Source organism: Aquarana catesbeiana, linkage group LG03 (assembly GCF_042186555.1).
Source record: "Aquarana catesbeiana isolate 2022-GZ linkage group LG03, ASM4218655v1, whole genome shotgun sequence".
Lineage (NCBI taxonomy): Eukaryota > Metazoa > Chordata > Amphibia > Anura > Ranidae > Aquarana > Aquarana catesbeiana.
Window position 1 is genome coordinate 613,312,922 of NC_133326.1, and position 18,702 is coordinate 613,331,623.

The following is an 18,702-nucleotide window of genomic DNA, read 5'->3' on the forward strand; positions in this document are numbered from 1 at the left end:
ACCCTCCAATACCCCAAAATACCCCGCAATACCCTGCAATACCCCGCAATAATCTGCCATACCCTGCCATACTCTGCCATACCCAGCCATACTCTGCCATACCCTGCCATACTCTGCCATACCCAGCCATACTCTGCCATATCCAGCCATACTCTGCCATACCCAGCCATACTCTGCCATATCCAGCCATACTCTGCCATACCCAGCCATACTCTGCAAAACCCAGCCATACTCTGCCATACCCAGCCATACTTTGCAATACCCAGCCATACTCTGCAATACCCAGCCATACTCTGCAGTACCCAGCCATACGCTACCATACCTGTGGAAGTCTCACACATGTGGTATCGCCGTACTCAGGAGCATACTTAAGTCCCGCCCACATATGAAAATGGTGTTCAAACCACACATGTGAGGTATCACTGCGATCGGCAGAGCAAAAGCAATAATTTTGGCCCTAGACCTCCTCTGTAACTCAAAACATGTAACCAGTAAAAATGTTTAAAGTGTTGCCTATGGGGATTTTTAAGTAGCGAAGTTTGGCGCCATTCCACGAGCGTGTGCAATTTTGAACGGTGACATGTTAGGTATCTATTTACCCGGCATAACTTTATCTTTCACATTATGCAAAAACATTGGGCTAACTTTACTGTTTTGTTTTTTGTTAAAGCACAAAACTGCTTTTTTTCCAAAAAAAAGCGTTCAAAAAATTGCTGCGCAAAAACAGTGTGAGATAAAAAGTTGCAACGACTGCCATTGTATTCTCTAGGGTCTTTGCTAAAAAAACATATATAATGTTTTGTGGTTCGATGTAATTTTCTAGCAAATAAATGATAATTTTTATATGTAGGAGAGAAATGTCAGAATTGGCCTGGGCACTCCAGAATGCCTGGTGCTCCCTGCATGTTGGGCCTCTGTATGTGGCCACGCTGTGTAAAAGTCTCACACATGTGGTATCGCCATACTCGGGAGTAATAGCAGAATGTGTTTTGGGGTGTAATTTGTGGAATGCATATGCTGTGTGTGAGAAATAACCAGCTAATATGACAATTTTGTGAAAAAAAAAAAAGAAAAAAAAATCTTGATTTGCAAAAAATTGTGGAAAAAAATGACAACTTCAAAAAACTCATCATGCATCTTTCTAAATACCTTGGAATGTCTTCTTTCCAAAAAGGGGTCATTTGGGGGGTATTGGTACTTTTCTGGCATGTTAAGCCCCATACACACGATCCGAATATCGGACGAATGATCGTCCGTTTTTGTTTGCCTGCTAATCTCACATCGAATCTGATGAGTTTACTAAAGTCCCGAAAATTCCCGTACGACAGAATAAAAATTCGGAAGCGATGTCATGTGTTGCAATGCATTTGTATTGCATTTTCGAACGATAGCTGTACCGATTAAACGAAAATCGTACGATCGGGCATCGTACGGAAAAAATTTCCGTGCATGTCCGATAGAATAATATCGGATGAACTGTCCTGATCGTCTCTCGAAAGCTCTGTACTAACGATCCGATTATCGTACGATCGTTTCGAATGCGGCATTTTTCGTACGATTTTCGGATCGTGTGTACGGGGCATTAGGGTCTCAAGAAATTAGATAGGCAGTCAATACTTCAGGTGTGATCAATTTTCAGATATTGGCAACATAGCTTTTGGACTCTATAACTTTCACAAAGACCAAATAATATACACCGATTTGGGTTATTTTTACCAAAGATATGTAGCGGTATAAATTTTGGCCAAAATATATGAAGAAAAATTACTAATTTGCAAAATTTTATAACAGAAACGAAGAAAATGCATTTTTTTACAGAATTTTTGGTCTTTTTTCTTTTATAGCGCAAAAAATAAAGAACCCAGCGGTGATTAAATACCACCAAAAGAAAGCTCTATTTGTGTGAAAAAAAGGACAAAAATTTAGGTACAGTGTTGCATGACTGAGTAATTGTCATTCAAAATGTGAGAGCACCGAAAGCTGAAAATTGGTCTGGTTATTAAGGGGGTTTATGTGCCCAGTGGTCAAGTGGTTAAAATACACAATAGAAAGTGGGATTTTTAGTCCTGACTATAAAAAATAAAGAAAATTTTTACACAGCCATTATACAATGTATGGTGCTTTGAAAAAGTATTCATACCCATTAAAATGTTCCACATTTTGTCATGTTACAACCAAAAACGTTAATGTATTTTATTGGGATTTTATGTGATAGACCAACACAAAGTAACACATATTTGTGAAGTGGAAGGGAAATGATAAGTGGTTTTCAAAATGTTTTACAAATAAATTTGTAAAATTTACTTTGTAGAACCACCTTTCACTGCAATTACAGCTGGGAGTCTTTTTGGGGATGTCTCTACCAGCTTTGCGCATCTAGAGAGTGACATTTTTGCCCATTCTTCTTTGCAAAATAGCTCAAGCGCCACAGATTCTCAATTGGATTTAGGTCTGGACTTTGGGCCATTCTAACACATGAATATGCTTTGATCTAAACCATTCCATTGAAGCTCTGGCTGTATATTTAGGGTCGTTGTCCTGCTGAAAAGTGAACCTCCACCCCAGTCTCAAGTCTTTTGCAGACTCTAACAGGTTTTCTTCTATGATTGCCCTGTATTTGGCTCCATCCATCTTCTCATCAACTCTGACCAGCTTCCCTGTCCCAGCTGAAGAAAAGCATCCCCACAGCATGATGCATTAAGATAAATAGCCTTCTGTGTGCAGCAGTCCCCCTCGGCCCCCCTAATGCTTACCTGAGCCCCATCTCTATCCAGCATTGTCCACGACTGCCTCAGCCGTCCGAGACTCCCCTCCTCATTGGCTGAGACACAGCAGCGGCGCCATTGGCTCCCACTGTTGTCAATCAAAGTCAGTTAGCCAATGAGGATAGAGAAGGGGTGGGGCCGAACTGCAGCTCCGTGTCTGAATGGATACACGGAGCTGTGCCTCAGCTTGGGTGCCCCCATAGCAAGCTGCTTGCTGTGGGGGCACTTAAAGGGAGGGAGGGGCCAGGAGAGCTGAAGAGGGACCCAAGAAGAGGAGGATCGGGGATGCTCTCTGCAAAACGAACTACAGAGAGGAGGTAAGTATGACATGTTTGTTTTTTTTAAGCATAAATCATACTGAGAGACGAAGCATTGTGACAGTTTATTCCATAGGGTTCGTAATTGATTGGCCCTGTCTATGGAATGTTGGGATTTTTTTTGGTCGTCTAGTTTGCATATGGAGTCCTGCAGTTCCATAATCTCTTGCGTTTCTCTTGTGCCCCCAGTTTTTTTAGTACACCCCTTATATAAGCTTTATGAGCTGACCACAATGTATGCATATTTTCCACAGATTCAACGTTACACTGGAAGAAGGAATCTAGTTCCTCTTGGATTTGTTTCTGGTGGGAAGGATGATGCAGAATAGGTTTGTTCATGCGCCATACTTATGTTTGTTTTTTTTGTTTTTTGAAAGGAGACTTTACAATAATTTTAACTCTAACCCCTTACCCTAACAAAAAATAACAATAAGTTAATAATGATAAAAAAAGAAATAAAAGCTAAAGGAAAAGCTGAAGAACCTGAAGTTAGAAAAGCTGAAAAACCTAGCAACAAATGATGCAACAGATGATAATTTTCTCTATTGGCTAATAAAAAACCACCAAAGCTCAAAAACGCTGTATAGAGGCGTGCAGATTGCGCATAAAACATGCAAGAAAAAGCCAGAAAAACATTCAAAGATGCTATGCTCAGGTGTGGATGCACAGTTGCTTCAGCTCTCAACCAAGCTGTCAAGTCATCAAATGGCTGGTGTCATAATCACATCTGCAGGACCATGGCAACTGCAGATCAAACAGAGGCTAAGATACTGACTTGTCTGTAAAGGATAGGAAAAATTAGTTCAGCTTTAAACTAAAGAAGAATTACATGTTAACATGCATACAGATATTCCTCAGCATTGATCACAACATGATGGGAAAATGTGTATAATTGGTTTCATTATTACTACTTGAGGACCTGGAATGTTATGATTCAGGACATGCCTTAACCACTTAAGCCCCATGCCATTTGGCTGCCCAAAGACCAGAGCACTTTTTGCGATGTGGCACTGCGTCGCTTTAACTGACAATTGTGCGATTGTGCGACGTGGCTCCCAAACAAAATTGGCCTCCTTTTTTCCCCACAAATAGAGCTTTCTTTTGGTGGTATTTGATCACCTCTGTGGTTTTAATTTTTTGCGATATAAACAAAAAAATAGCGACAATTTTGAAAAAAAGCATTATTTTTTACTTTTTGCTATAATAAATATCCCCAAGAAATATATAAAAAAAACATTTTTTTTCCTCAGTTTAGGCCGATACATATTCTTCTACATATTTTTGGTAAAAAAAAAATTGCAATAAGTGTTTATTGATTGGTTTGCGCAAAAGTTATAGTGTCTACAAAATAGGGGATTGTTTTTATGGCATTTTTCTTAATAATTTTTTTTTTTACTAGTAATGGCGGCGATCAGCGATTTTTATCGTGACTGCGACATTATGGCGGACAGATCGGACACTTTTGGAGCGATTTTGGGACGATTTACATTTATACAGCGATCAGGGCAATTAAAAAGGCATTGATTACTGTGTAAATGTGACTGGCAGTGAAGGGGTTAACCACTAGGTGGTGCTGTAGAGGTTAAGTGTGTCCTAGGGAGTGATTCTAACTGTGGGGGAAGGGGCTGTGTGTGACACGACACTGACCACCGCTCCTGTTTACATCAGCATTTCCCTGTTCTTCCTCTCCATGAGACGATCACGGGTATCCCCGTGGACATCGAGTCCGCAGGACCCGCGATCACACTCACAAAGGTCGCAGCGCTCGCAAAACGCTTCTTAAAGGGCAACATACAGGTACGTTAATCTGCCTGTACGTGCCCTTCTGCCGACGTATATCGGTGTGAGCTAGTCGGCAAGTGGTTAAAGCATTGTGTATGTATGTCAGTTTGGCAGTTTTGCAACTAGTTTAGTGCTGGGCTGTATCTCTTCAGGGCTTAAAAGAGAAGTATGTTTTTTTTTTTTTTTGTTATTTTTTATAATCATGCTTACCTAGGTGGATGGAGCATCAGACCGATGTCGCATCTGTCCCATGGCGCCTTTTCACTGAGAACAGAGCCACCGAACATCGCTGATGGCTTGGTTCTCTCACCTCCCCGAGAGGAGAGCTGCTGACTGTCAATCAGCAACTCTCCTGCTCTGCTCCTCCACACTCACTGGACCGCTGAGCTGTGGAGGGGCAGAGAGCGGTGTCTCAGCATCTCAGCGGCTCGCTGAGACTGCCATCATTTAAGGCAGCTGGCGGGTCCAGGCTTGGGAAGTCGGGATGACGTGGTGATGGACTGATATTGGTGTCGTCAGTGGAGAGCGAACTTCAGACCACTCTCTACTGAAAATGGGTCACACGAGTGCAAAACGAATTGCACTCCTGTGACCCATAGGAGAAGCCTAGCCTAAAAAGCTCATGCTGGACTTCTCCTTTAATAAAAGGCTTCTTTGAACCCCCAAAAAACACTTTGGAATCATAACTTACAACAAAATCATTGTTGAATTAACCCCTTGCCGACCAGCCGCCATCATTATACTGCAGCAGGTCGGCACAATTCCACGAACCGTCGTAGCTATAAGTCGGTCCCTTTAAGCAGGATAGCAGGGGAGCGTGCCCGCTGCACAGCAGGGGTGCCGATGCTCGTGACCGGCGCGATGACCGCCGGCCAAGAGCGATCGCGGGCACACACATCCCAGTTCTGTGAGCAGAGGAGAGAGAGATCTTGAGTTCCTACAAGCTGGGAACCACAGTCTCTCATCTCCTATAGTCAGTCCCATCCCCCACAGTTATAACACACACTAGGGAACACAGTTAACCCCTTGATCGCCCCCTAGTGTTAACCCCTTCCCTGCCAGTGACATTTATACAGTAATCAGTGCATTTTTATAGCACTGATCACTGTATAATTGTCAATCAACCTAAAAATGTGTCAGAAGTGTCCAATGTGTCCGCCATAATGTTGCAGTCTCGATAAAAATCGCAGATCGCTGCCATTACTAGTAAAAAGTATAAAAATAATAAAAATGCCATAAATCTATCCCCTATTTTGTAGACGCTATAACTTTTGAGCAAACCAATCAATATACGCTTTTTGTGATTTTTATTACCAAAAATATGTAGAAGAATACAAATCAGCCTAAAACGAGGGGAAAAATAGCTTTTTTTAAAAAAAAAATTGGGGCTATTTATTACAGCAAAAAGTACAAAATATTGTCTTTTTTTCAAAATTGACGCTCTTTTTTTGTTTATAGCGCAAAAAATAAAACCCGCAGAGATGATCAAATACCACCAAAAGAAAGCTCTATTTGTGAGAAAAAAAGGACGTCAAGTTTATTTGGGTACAGCGTTGCACACCTGCGCAATTGTCAGTTAAAGCGATGCAAATAGCCTGGTCATTGAGCAGCCAATTGTCTGGGGCTGAAGTGGTTAAAAGGCCCTTGATTGAAACTGATAAATGATTTTGGAGCTTAAAGAGATTGTAAACCCTCATTTTTGTTTTTGTTTTTCAAATAACAAACATGTCATACGTACCTCCACTGTACAGTTCGTTTTGCACAGAGTGGCCCTGATCCACCTGTTCTGGGGTCCCCCGGAAGCGCTATCAGTTTCTCCCCGCATCGGGAAAACCCCTAGAAGAAGTGCTCTCCCTGGGGGTTACCGTGCGGGCGCACTCCCGACTCCAGCATTTGCGTCTATAAACACAGAATGCTGGACCCTGCCCCACCCCCTGGCGCCCGCATCATTGTATTTGATTGGGAGACAATGGCTGCGCTGCTATCAATCTGTCCAATCAAGAGCCGTGACAACGGGCAGAGAGGTAGGGCGTGTCTCCGCCGAGGGAACGAACGGGCTCAGGTGAGTAAAAGGGGGGGGGGGGTCAGTGTCAGAAGTTTTAGGATGCATTAAGGTGAAAACACACGAGGGTTTACAACCCTTTTAACTGGGTAATATTTGTTACTGCTTAGATCACCAGATTTTCAGAAATCTGCATAGAAGCTGTGTACAGTCAGAGCTGTGTGTCTGATCCCTGCAGATCAATGTGTTGTGCTTATAGCAGTATTAAACCCAAAACCATATTTGTACGTATTGCAGCTTACCAATCATTAGATTTGGTGAGTTTGTTTTTAAGCTTTTCTCCCCTCTGTTTTTACCTGGTGATCTGGTCAGTAACACACCTCCTGTATTAGAGTGCCTACGCTCTGGATGGAGGAGCACAGGGGGGAGCCTTTGGACAGCAGCGTTGTCAGTCTGGGGGGAAGGGGGTGTTAGATGTACTAGCAGATTTAGATACACTAATAAATTGAAGCAAACTCTAGCTAACACTTTCTAATCACTTACAGCAAATCGTTTTTTTTTCCTTTTGTGATAAAGGTTTTACATAAATAAATACATTTTAAAAGCTGTTTATTGTAAGCACCCCTGTCAGTAATAAATGGTTTGTCTCATCCTTTTAACCCTTAGATCTGCAAGATAGTTTATTCTTCTGAAAAACAACAGTGTTAGATGGAGTTCAGCTTTATCTGCAGATATCGCCCAAATTGTCCTCTCCACTCTTCCAAGGACATCTTGCTCTCTAGCTCCCTTTTTCCTCCTCCCATGCTTGCCTCCAGAATTTCTCCCATCCTCTGGAACTCCCTACCCCACTATATTCGGTCAGCTGCCACTCTGTCCGCCTTTAGGCGATCCTTGAAAACAAATTTATTCAGGGAAGCTTACCCCACCTCCACCTAAGATCTGTACTTGACTTACCTCCACCATCCCGTTCAGCTATCACCTTTTGTACCACCTCCCCTTTCCTTTTGATTGTAAGCTCCATGAGCAAGGCCCTTTGTTTCCTTCTGTATTGAACTGTATTGTAATTAGGGATGAGCCCGATGTTACGTTCGACTCGAACATCGGGTGTTTGCCTGTTCGTCGAATAGCGAACAATTTGAGGTGTTCGCAGCAAATTCGACAGCCGCGGAACACCCTTTAAAAGTCATAAAAAGTGTTTGGAGACCCGGGTCCTGCCCCAGGAGACATGTATCAATGGAAAAAAAAGTTTTAAAAACTGCTATTTTTTCGGGAGCAGTGATTTTAATAATGCTTAAAGTGAAACAATAAAAGTTAAATATTCCTTCCTTAAATTTCGTACCTGGGGGGTGTCTATAGTATGCCTGTAAAGCAGCACATTTTTTTTACGTACCCGGGCCACCCGGGTACGTAAACGGGTGGCCCCGCCCCCTCTGATGCCACGGGGAAGCCATTGGGAAGTCCTTGTGCGTCAGAGGAGGGTGGGGTCACCCGGGTACGTCACTGTGTGGCCCCGCCCTCACTTATAAAAGAACTGTCATCCACGCTGAAGCGTCATAAGGCGGGTGCCTCCCATGGAGCCGGATCTTTTTTATTTTATTTTTCGGTCCGTTGGCAGAGTCATAGAAGAAGATGAGTAGACTTCGTGGGGCATTTTTATTTTTTTAGTTTTTAATAAGGGACTTGTCCCAAGGTTTGTCTTGTGGTTTTTTAACATTTTGACACTTTTTTTGTGAAATGGTATGGGTACAATGTACCCGTTACCATTTCAAACAGGGGGGGCGGGATCTGGGCATCCCCTTGTTAAAGGGGGCTTCCAGATTCTGATAAGCCCCCCCGCCCGCAGACCCCCACAACCACCGGGCAAGGGTTGTGGGGATGAGGCCCTTGTCCCCATCAACATGGGGACAAGGTGCTTTGGGGGGCTACCCCAAAGCACCCTCCCCATGTTGAGGGCATGTGGCCTGGTACGGTTCAGCGCTCTCTCGTCCCCCCCTCTTTTCCTGTGGCCTGCCAGGTTGCGTGCTCAGATAAGGGTCTGGTATGGATTTTTGGGAGGACCCCCACGCCATTTATAAAAAAACATTTGGCGCATGGTCCCCCTTTATATCCATACCAGACCTGAAGGGCTGGTATGGAATTTGGGGGGACCCCCCACGCAATTTTTTTCTTAAATTTTGGTTCGAGGTTCCCCTTAATATTCATACCAGACCCAAAGGGCCTGGTAATGGACTGGGGGGGATCCCATGTTGTTTTTTTCAATGACTTTTATCTGTATTGCCGGAACCCAACAATTCATTACAGCCGCAAGCAGTTTTAAATGTTTTTTTTTCCTTTAGAAATGTCATTTTGTGCAGGGACTGTTGTAAACACGGAAAAACTGCGCCACTGCGCATACTATAGACACCCCCCAGGTACGAAATTTAAAGGAATATTTCACTTTTATTGTTTCACTTTAAGCATTATTAAAATCACTGCTCCCGAAAAAATGTCCGTTTTTAAAACTTTTTTTTGCATTGATATATTGGCTGACAGCTGATCACGTGGTAAAGGGCCGGGATCGGCCGAGTCCCAAGGACTCGTTGTAGCTGTCTTTTGGCTATAGCACAGGATTCAAATGGTTAATGCTCACTTCTGCATTTTTTTTCAGAAATGTTTCCCTATTAAAAACACCTATAAACGAAAACGCTTATAAATGTGATTTACTACGTTTAGACTCGTTTGCACGCTGTTTCAAGCATTTGGCATTTCATTTGGCATTTTGCAAATGCAAATAAACTTCCATCCTGAACGCAAATTTTTGCTGTAAAAAAAATGCCACTAAACTCAACTGCCTCTAAACGACTATAAACTATTTAGTGTACATGTACAGATAATATAAGACTGAGTAGAGTTCAGGGGCTGCTGATAGAAACCCTCAACTGCTCCTAAACTTCCGTTTACCAGCTGCAGTGTTCATGAGGCCTTACAGGCACTGTTTGGGACATAGAGTTAAGGGGGAGCCCATGGTATCGTGCAGGAAATTTGTTCGAACATGCAAACACCGTTAAAGTCTATGAGACACGAACGTAAAAATCAAAAGTGCTAATTTTAAGGGTTAATATTCAAGTTATTGTCCTAAAAAGTGTTTGGGGACCCGGGTCCTGCCCCAGGGGACATGTATCAATGCAAAAAAAAGTTTTAAAAACGGCAGTTTTTTCGGAAGCCGTGATTTTAATAATGCTTAAAGTGAAACAATAAAAGTGAAATATTCCTTTAAATTTCATACCTGGGGAGTGTCTAGAGTATGCCTGTAAAGTGGCACAGTTTTCCCGTGTTTAGAACAGTCTCTGCACAAAATGACATTTCTAAAGGAAAAAAAGTCATTTAAAACTACTCGCAGCTGTAATGAATTGTCGGGTCCTAGCAATACAGATAAAAGTCATTGAAAAAAACAGCATGGGATCCCCCCTAGTCCATTACCAGGCCCTGAGTCTGGTATCAATATTCAATGAATATTCAGGGGAACCCCGAACCAAAATTTAAAAAAAAAATGTGTGGGGGGGCCCACAAATTCCATACCAGGCCTTTCAGGTTTGGTATGGATATTAAGGGGAACCCTGCACCATTTTTTTTTTTAATGGCGTAGGGATCCCCCTCAAAATCCATACCAGACCCTTCGGGTCTGGTATGGATTTTAAGGGGAACTCTGCACCAAAAAAAAAAAAAAGCCCCCTTTAACAAGGGGACGCCCAGATTCTTGCCCCCCCCCATTTGAAATAGTAACGTACCCGTACCATTTCACAAAAAAATGTCAAAGTGTTAAAAAACCACAAGACACACCTTGGGACAAGTCCTTTATGAAAAAATAAAAAAATAAAAATGTCCCACGAAGTCTACTCATCTTCTTCTATGACTCTGCCGACGGACCGAAATATAAAATAAAAAAGATCCACCTCCATGCTTCAGCGCAATGACAGTTCTTTTATAACTGAGGGTGGGGCCACATGGTGACGTACCCGGGTGACCCCGCCCCATCTGACGCCACGAGGAAGCCATTGGGAAGTCCCCATGCGTCAGAGGGGGCAGGGCCACCTGGGTACGTAAACAGGTGGCTCCGCCCCCTCTGACGCCACGGGGAAACCATTGGGAAGTTTTTTGTGAAATGGTACAGGTACAATGTACCCGTTACCATTTCAAACAGAGGGGGCAGGATCTGGGGGTCCTCTTGTTAAAGGGGGCTTCCAGATTCCGATAAGCCCCCCGCCCACAGACCCCTACAACCACCGGGCAAGGGTTGTGGGAATGAGGCCCTTGTCCCCATCAACATGGGGACAAGGTGCTTTGGGGAGCTACTCCAAAGCACCCTCCCCATGTTGAGGGCATGTGACCTGGTACGGTTCAGGAGGGGGGGGCGCTCTCTCGTCCCCCCCATTTTTCCTGCGGCCTGCCAGGTTGCATGCTCGGATAAGGGTCTGGTATGGATTTTTGGGGGGACCCCCACGCCATTTTTTTTTTAAATTTTGGCGCGGGGTTCCCCTTAAAATCCAGACCAGACCTGAAGGGTCTTAGCAGGAAGACAGGATCTCTGTCATCCCTATCAACTTGTTTAAATAGGCAGACTGCTGTTCTGATAGAGGATATTGGGACCCGCTGATTGGCTCCCGCTGTGTCCAATCACAGCGGGAATGGATTGCCGGCGGCGGCGCAGACCTGGAAGTGTGAATTCATGTACATGTACGTGATTTCGCGCAGATAAGCAGCCACCCCACAGTACATATACGTGGGGCGGTCGGCAAGAGGTTAAAGTGGACCTTGCACTGCAAGCAAGGTCGGCTTGTTTAGTAAACCTGGCTTTTCTAAAATTCCACAGTAAACTGAACAAAACTGTGTGGGCAAAAAAAGCTAATATAGTTGGGTCTCATTCACATGGGCACTCCCGCCTTTAGCTTTTCTGAAAGCAGGAGAAGCCATATGTGAAGAAAAAAAAATTGTGCTTCCCATATAAATGTTTTTTTTGTGTAGATGTTCTTGCTTTAAAGCAGGTTTAGCTGTGCTTAGGCGCAATTAGATGCGTTTAGTTGTATTTATACACCTTTACATGCATTTAGCCATGCTTAGAGTGTATAATTGAATCCTGGGCATACAGAATTCTATTTTCTATTTTCAACTAAAGGGACCACACCTAAATGCTGGTAGACACACAGCGTGAATGGCACCTTTGAAAAATCATTTCATGCATTTATACTGTATGTGTTTAGAAATGCCCTCTAAATGCATATAAATCAAGGTTTTACAGCGCCAATGTAAATGATGCCTAATATTTTTCACTCTTGAATGTTTGTAGACAATGATGATCCAAAAGTTGAAAAGTATCATGACTGATTCTATTACTATCAGTGAGCGATTTTTTACCCAGAGTTCTGAAATACTGTAGCTTATTCTATTTTCATAGAATTGCTGTCTAGTCTTATGAAGTAATAATCTTTACAGCCAGTGCTTGGAGTGAAGGAAATACATATGTATGTGCCCAGCCTTGGCTTTGCCTAACGTTGGAAAAGTGGCACTATATGTTACAATCAGGAATCTCTGCTTTGTTTACTGTGCATACAGTCTCAGCTAGGGAATGGTAATCACATTTACTGTAATAGCTGGTTGCACATCCTTTTACCTTACACTTAGGAGTGTGTTCATTAAAAAGTTGCATGGCTATTCATCCTTCCAAACTGTATGTAATTTGTTCTGTGTAATCAGAGCAAAATCGAATGGTCTCGGTCTATATTCTTTGCAGATCAAATGTGTGAATGGAGATAATAATGTTATGGCCACTAGATGAAGCTGATGAGCATGCTTGTTTCCTATGATGTTTAGTGCCTTCTTGTGGCCATAGTGGGGTATTTTCTCTATTTATACATTCCATCTGCTAATCTGTTCAGGCACAGAGAGTGAAAAAAAGTCCTTTGTAAACTACAAGTCACTGGATTTGTAGCTTATTTAGGGCTATGGACTATCTGTGTGACAGTGCTGATTAGCCTAACTCCACTGATTGATCACATGTTCCTCCATAGCTGGAAATACTGCATATTTCCGTCCTCTCCTTTATTGAACAGAACAGTGGGTGAGAGAAGGCAAGACAAATATATGCTAATGAAGTGGGGAGTATGAAAGCAAATCTTTGCCTTTGCGCCAAATGGGCTCAGCTCAGGTTTGCTTTAAAGCACACAGCCAAAAGACAAAGAACGCTTAAAGTGGATCTTGCACTAGTATGTATTCAAGCCTCTCTGTGCAAAAATGCTGCATGTATGAGTCTGAGAGGGTTGAGCTTCTCAGCATTCCCTGGGAACTGGACAGAAAGATGGTGTCTAGGTCCAACATTTTTTTTTTTTTTTTTTTTTTTTAGCATCTCATTTTTTTTTTTACTTTAAAGTAACATTTTGGCATAGGGAGAGGTCTACATGAATAAGACAGCCTTGCTTTTTTAGTGCATGGTCCATTTTCATTTAGTTCTACTTAAAGTGTATTCATGCCCAAAAAAGGTAAGCTATCAAAAGCAGGGAGGTAGCAGACATTACAGAATCATGATTCAAGTACCCTAAAAATAACTGACCCCTCATAATAAAAGGATTGTGAAGTGTTCTAGCGGCCATCACGTGACTCATTCCATGGCATATCACATGGTGGTAATGACACATTGCATCGTGGGACCTGAGCAGTTCTGTACGCCGTCTTGCATTTCCTTATAGTGAAACATGTGGTTGTCCTGCTGGAGAACTACTGGACAAAACAACAGGGAAGCACATTGTACTGGAAGACGAGGCAGCCTAAAAATATGAGCATCCTGGTTAGAAGGTACCCCTTATCATGAGAATACCTCCAACCCACATTTAGCAGTATAACACGAACATGATTTGCCTCTAGAAGATACGGTTCTGCTCTTAGACAGCAAGTTGGGTACTCATTGTTTTGTTCCATGAAGACTTATTGGATACTTAAAAAAGGACAAAGTGGAATGGAAGCAGCATGAAAAGGTCAACCGTTAAAGATGAACTTTAGCATATTTTTTGGGATACAGCACCAAATACTTTAATTATGTGTAAATGTGGGTATCTCATTACCCGCAGGGACCAGCTTCTTGTTATAATCTTCCCTTCAGTGCCTCCTACCTAGTCGCTGGATACCGCCCATGGCTATGTTCCGTGCTCCTTCTTGAGCCACTCCTTCTTGAGCCATTCTTTTGTTGCATTGGCGGTATGTTTTGGGTCATTGTCATGCTGGAAGACTAATCCATGACCCATCTTCAGTGTTCTGTCTGAGGGAAGAACGTTCTCATCCAAGATTTTACAATGCATAACCCCATCCATTGGCCCGCCAATGCAGCAAAGTAGGCCTGTACCTTTAGCAGAGAAACAGCCCCAAAGCATAACCTTTCTATCTTTGTGCTTGACTGTAGGTATGGTGTTCTTAGGGGCATAGTCAGCATTTTCTTCCTCTAAACATGGTGAGTCGAGTTGATGCCAAAAAGCTCTATTTTGGTCTCATCTGACCACAGCACCTTCTCCCAATCCTTCTCTGAATCATTTAGATGTTCATTGACAAGCTTCAGATGGGCCTGCACATTTGCCTTCTTGAGAAAGGGGACCTTGCAGGTGCTGCATGATTTCAATTGCATGCCACCGCTGAGCCTATCATCTACTAGGACCCCCAGGTCCTTCTTCATCCTAGATTCCCCCAGAGGTTCTCCCCTTAGTGAGTATTATTTTAAATTTTTCTACATTAAACCTCATTTTCCATGTAGTTGCCCACAACATTAATTTGTTCAGATCTTCTTGTAAGGTTTCCACATCCTGCGGAGAAATGACTGCCCTTCTTAGCTTAGTATCATCCGCAAATACTGAGATTGAACTGTTTATCCCATCCTCCAGATCGTTTATGAATAAATTAAATAGGATTGGTCCCAGGACAGAACTCTGGGGAACATCGCTTTCCACACCGGTCCATTCCGAGTACTCCCCATTTATCACTACCCTCTTAACTCACTCCTGTAGCCAGTTTTCAATCCATGTACTCACCCTATTGTCCATGCCGACAGACCTTAGTTTGCACAGTAAGCATTTATGGGGAACTGTGTCAAATGCCTTTGCAAAATCGAGATACACCACATCTACTGGCCTTCCTTTATCTAGATGGCAGCTCACCTACTCATAGAAGGGTACTAGATTGGTTTGGCAAGAACGATTCTTCATGAATCCTGCTGCTTACTGCTAATGATACCGTTTTCACTACTAAAATCTTGTATATAGTCCTTTATCATCCCCTCCAAGAGCTTGCATAATATTGATGTTAGGCTAAATGGTCTGTAATTTCCAGGGATGTATCTTGGCCCTCCCCATTGGCTTTTCTCCAATCAGCTGGTACCATTCTAGTCAGTAGACTGTTCGTGAAAATTAGGAACAATGGTCTGGCAATTACTTGACTGTGTTCCTTAAGGACCCTCGGGCGCAAGCCATCTGGTCCCGGTGACTTATTTATGTTAAGTTTTTCAAGTCTATTTCTAAATCTTTCCTCTGTTAGCCATAAAGGTGCTTCCTGTGATGTGTCACGAGGATAAACATGGCAGATTTGGTTAATGAAACCCCCCCGCTTCCCTCGTGAAGACTGAGGAGAAGAATACATTTAATACCTTTGCCATCTCTCCATCCTTTCAAAATCTTTTATTGGTTTATTGAAACAACAAAAAAATAGAATACAGAATTTGTATCAAAAGATCATGTAACATCAATTGTTAAATAACATACCCCTGAGGGGGCTAGAGAGCTAACAGTGAAAAGGCACAATAAGATTGTCTGATTATTGCAAAGAGGATCAATGCCTGTAAAATTGTTACTGGAACATATATAGAAAAGGACCACTAAGATCATTGACCGTTACCTAGAGAGGCTCTAGGAGATCCCACCGGCACCCCTAAAGGGATCATGCTGTGCACAGTAGGAGCCCCTACGCCTCCCCTTACAAGCGATTGTCTTAAGGCCCTAGGGTCCAAAATATTGTTTCATATTAATTACTGGAGGCTATATCCTTTCAGTGTGAACCAAGAAACAGAAATCAGTTAATTGTCCCAATACTAAGGATCACTGTTCAAAAGATGCATTACATCATTTACAGAAGGATCTGTCCTAGTCTCCCCCAGCGGGTGAACACAATCGAAGAAAACTAAAACTAGAAGAGTAGGAGAGAATTAGAGAAGGGAGGAAAGTAAGAAAGGAAGGTTAGCCGGCCATCTGGAGGGGCTCCCGCTCCCCAAATTGTCCACTTTTAGTTTTGGGGTTGGACTCCGGGTATAAGAGAGATGCCAACGAACTGTGCCCAAGGCTCCCAAATAGCTTCAAATTGAGTTTTTTTGTCATCTAGGATGCTAGCTAATTTCTCCTGGGCCATAATCCAGGAAATTTTACAAATTGCTGCTTTCACCGAGACTTTGGGCTGTTTCCAGGCCTTAGCAATGGTGAGTTTTGCACCTAGGAGGATGAAGTGTATAAGTTTATGTGAGTGCTTCGGAGTCTTGGGCAAGTTATCATTGAGAAGAGCTATGGCCGGGGATTTCGGGATTTGAATCTGCGTTATTTTCCGAATCAGGGAGAATATCTTATCCCAGAAGGACCTCAGTCTAGGGCATTCCCACCAGACATGAGCCATTGAGCCCAAGAGCTGACACCCCCGAAAACACTTGGGGTCAGCTGTTGGGAACATTCTGGAAAGCCTGGCAGGGGTAATATACCATCTTGTCAAAACCTTAACACTTCCTTCGATTAAGGAAATGTTTTTAATACCTTTAAAGGCTCTGTCAAAGGAGCTTCTCCATTTAGAGGCTTCCCATTCAATAACTAGTTCCCTTTCCCAGTCAAGCATATAAGGAGACTTTTGGGGGTGAAGGGCTAGTGACTGGACGATGATAGATATCCCTCCCCTCTGTTCCAAAGAGCGACCACACCATAGTTCATATGGCGTAAAGGCGGTATGTGAGGGATTACCTCCTCTCCAAAGTTGGCAGAGGAAATGTCTTATTTGGTGGAATCTAAAACGCTCAGAGTTCGGAATTTCAAGAAGCCTTACACCTTGCTCCAAGGAAATTGGACCCTCATTTGTAAAAAAATGTCCGATTCGGTACAGTCCCTTGTCCAGCCACCAACGAAAAGCCTTAATATCCAACCCAGGGGCAAAATCAGAATTATTGAAGATGTGCGCCAAAGGTAGGCATCTCGAGATTAGGGCCGAATTTTTCCTCAGGTTATCCCATAAGTGAAATGATTAAGATAGAGATGGGGAAAGTATTGGGGGGTCTCTGTTTGGGGGGAGTCCAGAGGAGAAAGTCCAGGATGTATGAGGGGGCTGCCTGTCTCTCTATCTGAATCCAATCTGGCTTCTCTGCCTTAGAGTAGACCGTGGAGATTTGGGCTAGCCTGGCAGCTTGAAAGTACCAGAAGAGCTGAGGAGCCCCCATGCCTCCCTGAGCTCTTGGAAGGAATAGGGTTTTTTGTTGAAATCTATGTCCCCCCCCCCCCCAGATGAATTTGGTGATCTTTTTTTGGAAATTGGATAAGTGTACCTTGTTAATATTTATCGGAATGGCCCTGAATAGGTATAGAAGTCTGGGCAAAAGTGTCATCTTTACTGCATGAACTCTGCCCAACCAAGAAATCTCTCCCTTGGACCATGTTCCCAGATCAGCCGCTAATTTATGGTACATTGGAGGGAAGTTTAAGGGGTACAATTGTTCCGTTTTAGCTGAAAGTTTAATTCCTAAATAATCTATCCATTGGTCATTCCATTTAAAGTCAAAGGAGCTTTGAAGTGCGGATACTGTTTCTGTCTGCAGGGAGATGTTTAAAGCCGATGATTTAGAGTAGTTGACCTTAAGGCCTGAGGTACTAGAGAATTCTTTCAGTAGTTTGCATAAATTAGGGAGTGATGTGATAGGAGACGTTATGAAAAGGAGCGTATCATCAGCGAAGAGCCCACACTTGTGGACTTGTTCCCCACAGGATACGCCTTGGATATTTGGGTTTGATCTAATCGCTATCGCAAGTGTTTCTATGGCCATGGCGAAAATCAGGGGGGAGAGAGGGCACCCCTGTCTTGTCCCTCTCGCTATTTGAAGGGGTTTGGAATATTGGCCCTGTGGTCGGATTATTGCTGCCGGGTTGGAGTAGAAGGATCGCAATGTCCCTAAAAAGGTAAGGCCATTCGATCGAGTCGAAGGCCTTATGTAAATCTAGAGACAACAGCATTCCTGCCTGTTTGGGGCCCCCCTCCCAATTAGATTGGAGAATGGAGACAATGTCCACCGCTCTCCTAATTTGATCTGGGCCCTGCCTCCCCGGGATAAAACCTACCTGATCTTTGTGGATGTACTGCTTGATAAAGGAGGCGAGACGGTTGGCTAAGATTTTAGTGAGTATCTTGAGATCATTATTGATTAGGGAAATGGGCCTATAGTTCTCTACCTCTTCGTGGTTCTTATTGGGTTTGGGAATAACTGCTATGAAAGCCGTGTTCAGATGGGGATCCATTGGAGAACCTGATTTCTTAGAATTGAAAAATTTTGCCATGTGGGGGGCCAGTATATCCCCGAACTTCTTGTAGTAAGGGACTGACAAACCATCCGGCCCCGGGGCCAAGCCTGTCTTGAGGTTTTTGATAACTTCCCTTATCTCGTCTGAGGTAAAGGGTTCCTCCATAAGGTCTCTATGGTCCTTGGAAAGAGAGGGCAGTTGAATATTCGAGAGAAAGGAAGCGATCGAGATGTCTCTCGGTTTTTGTGTGGTTTTGTATAATTCTGAGTAAAATTCGTGGAAGGCTGTCA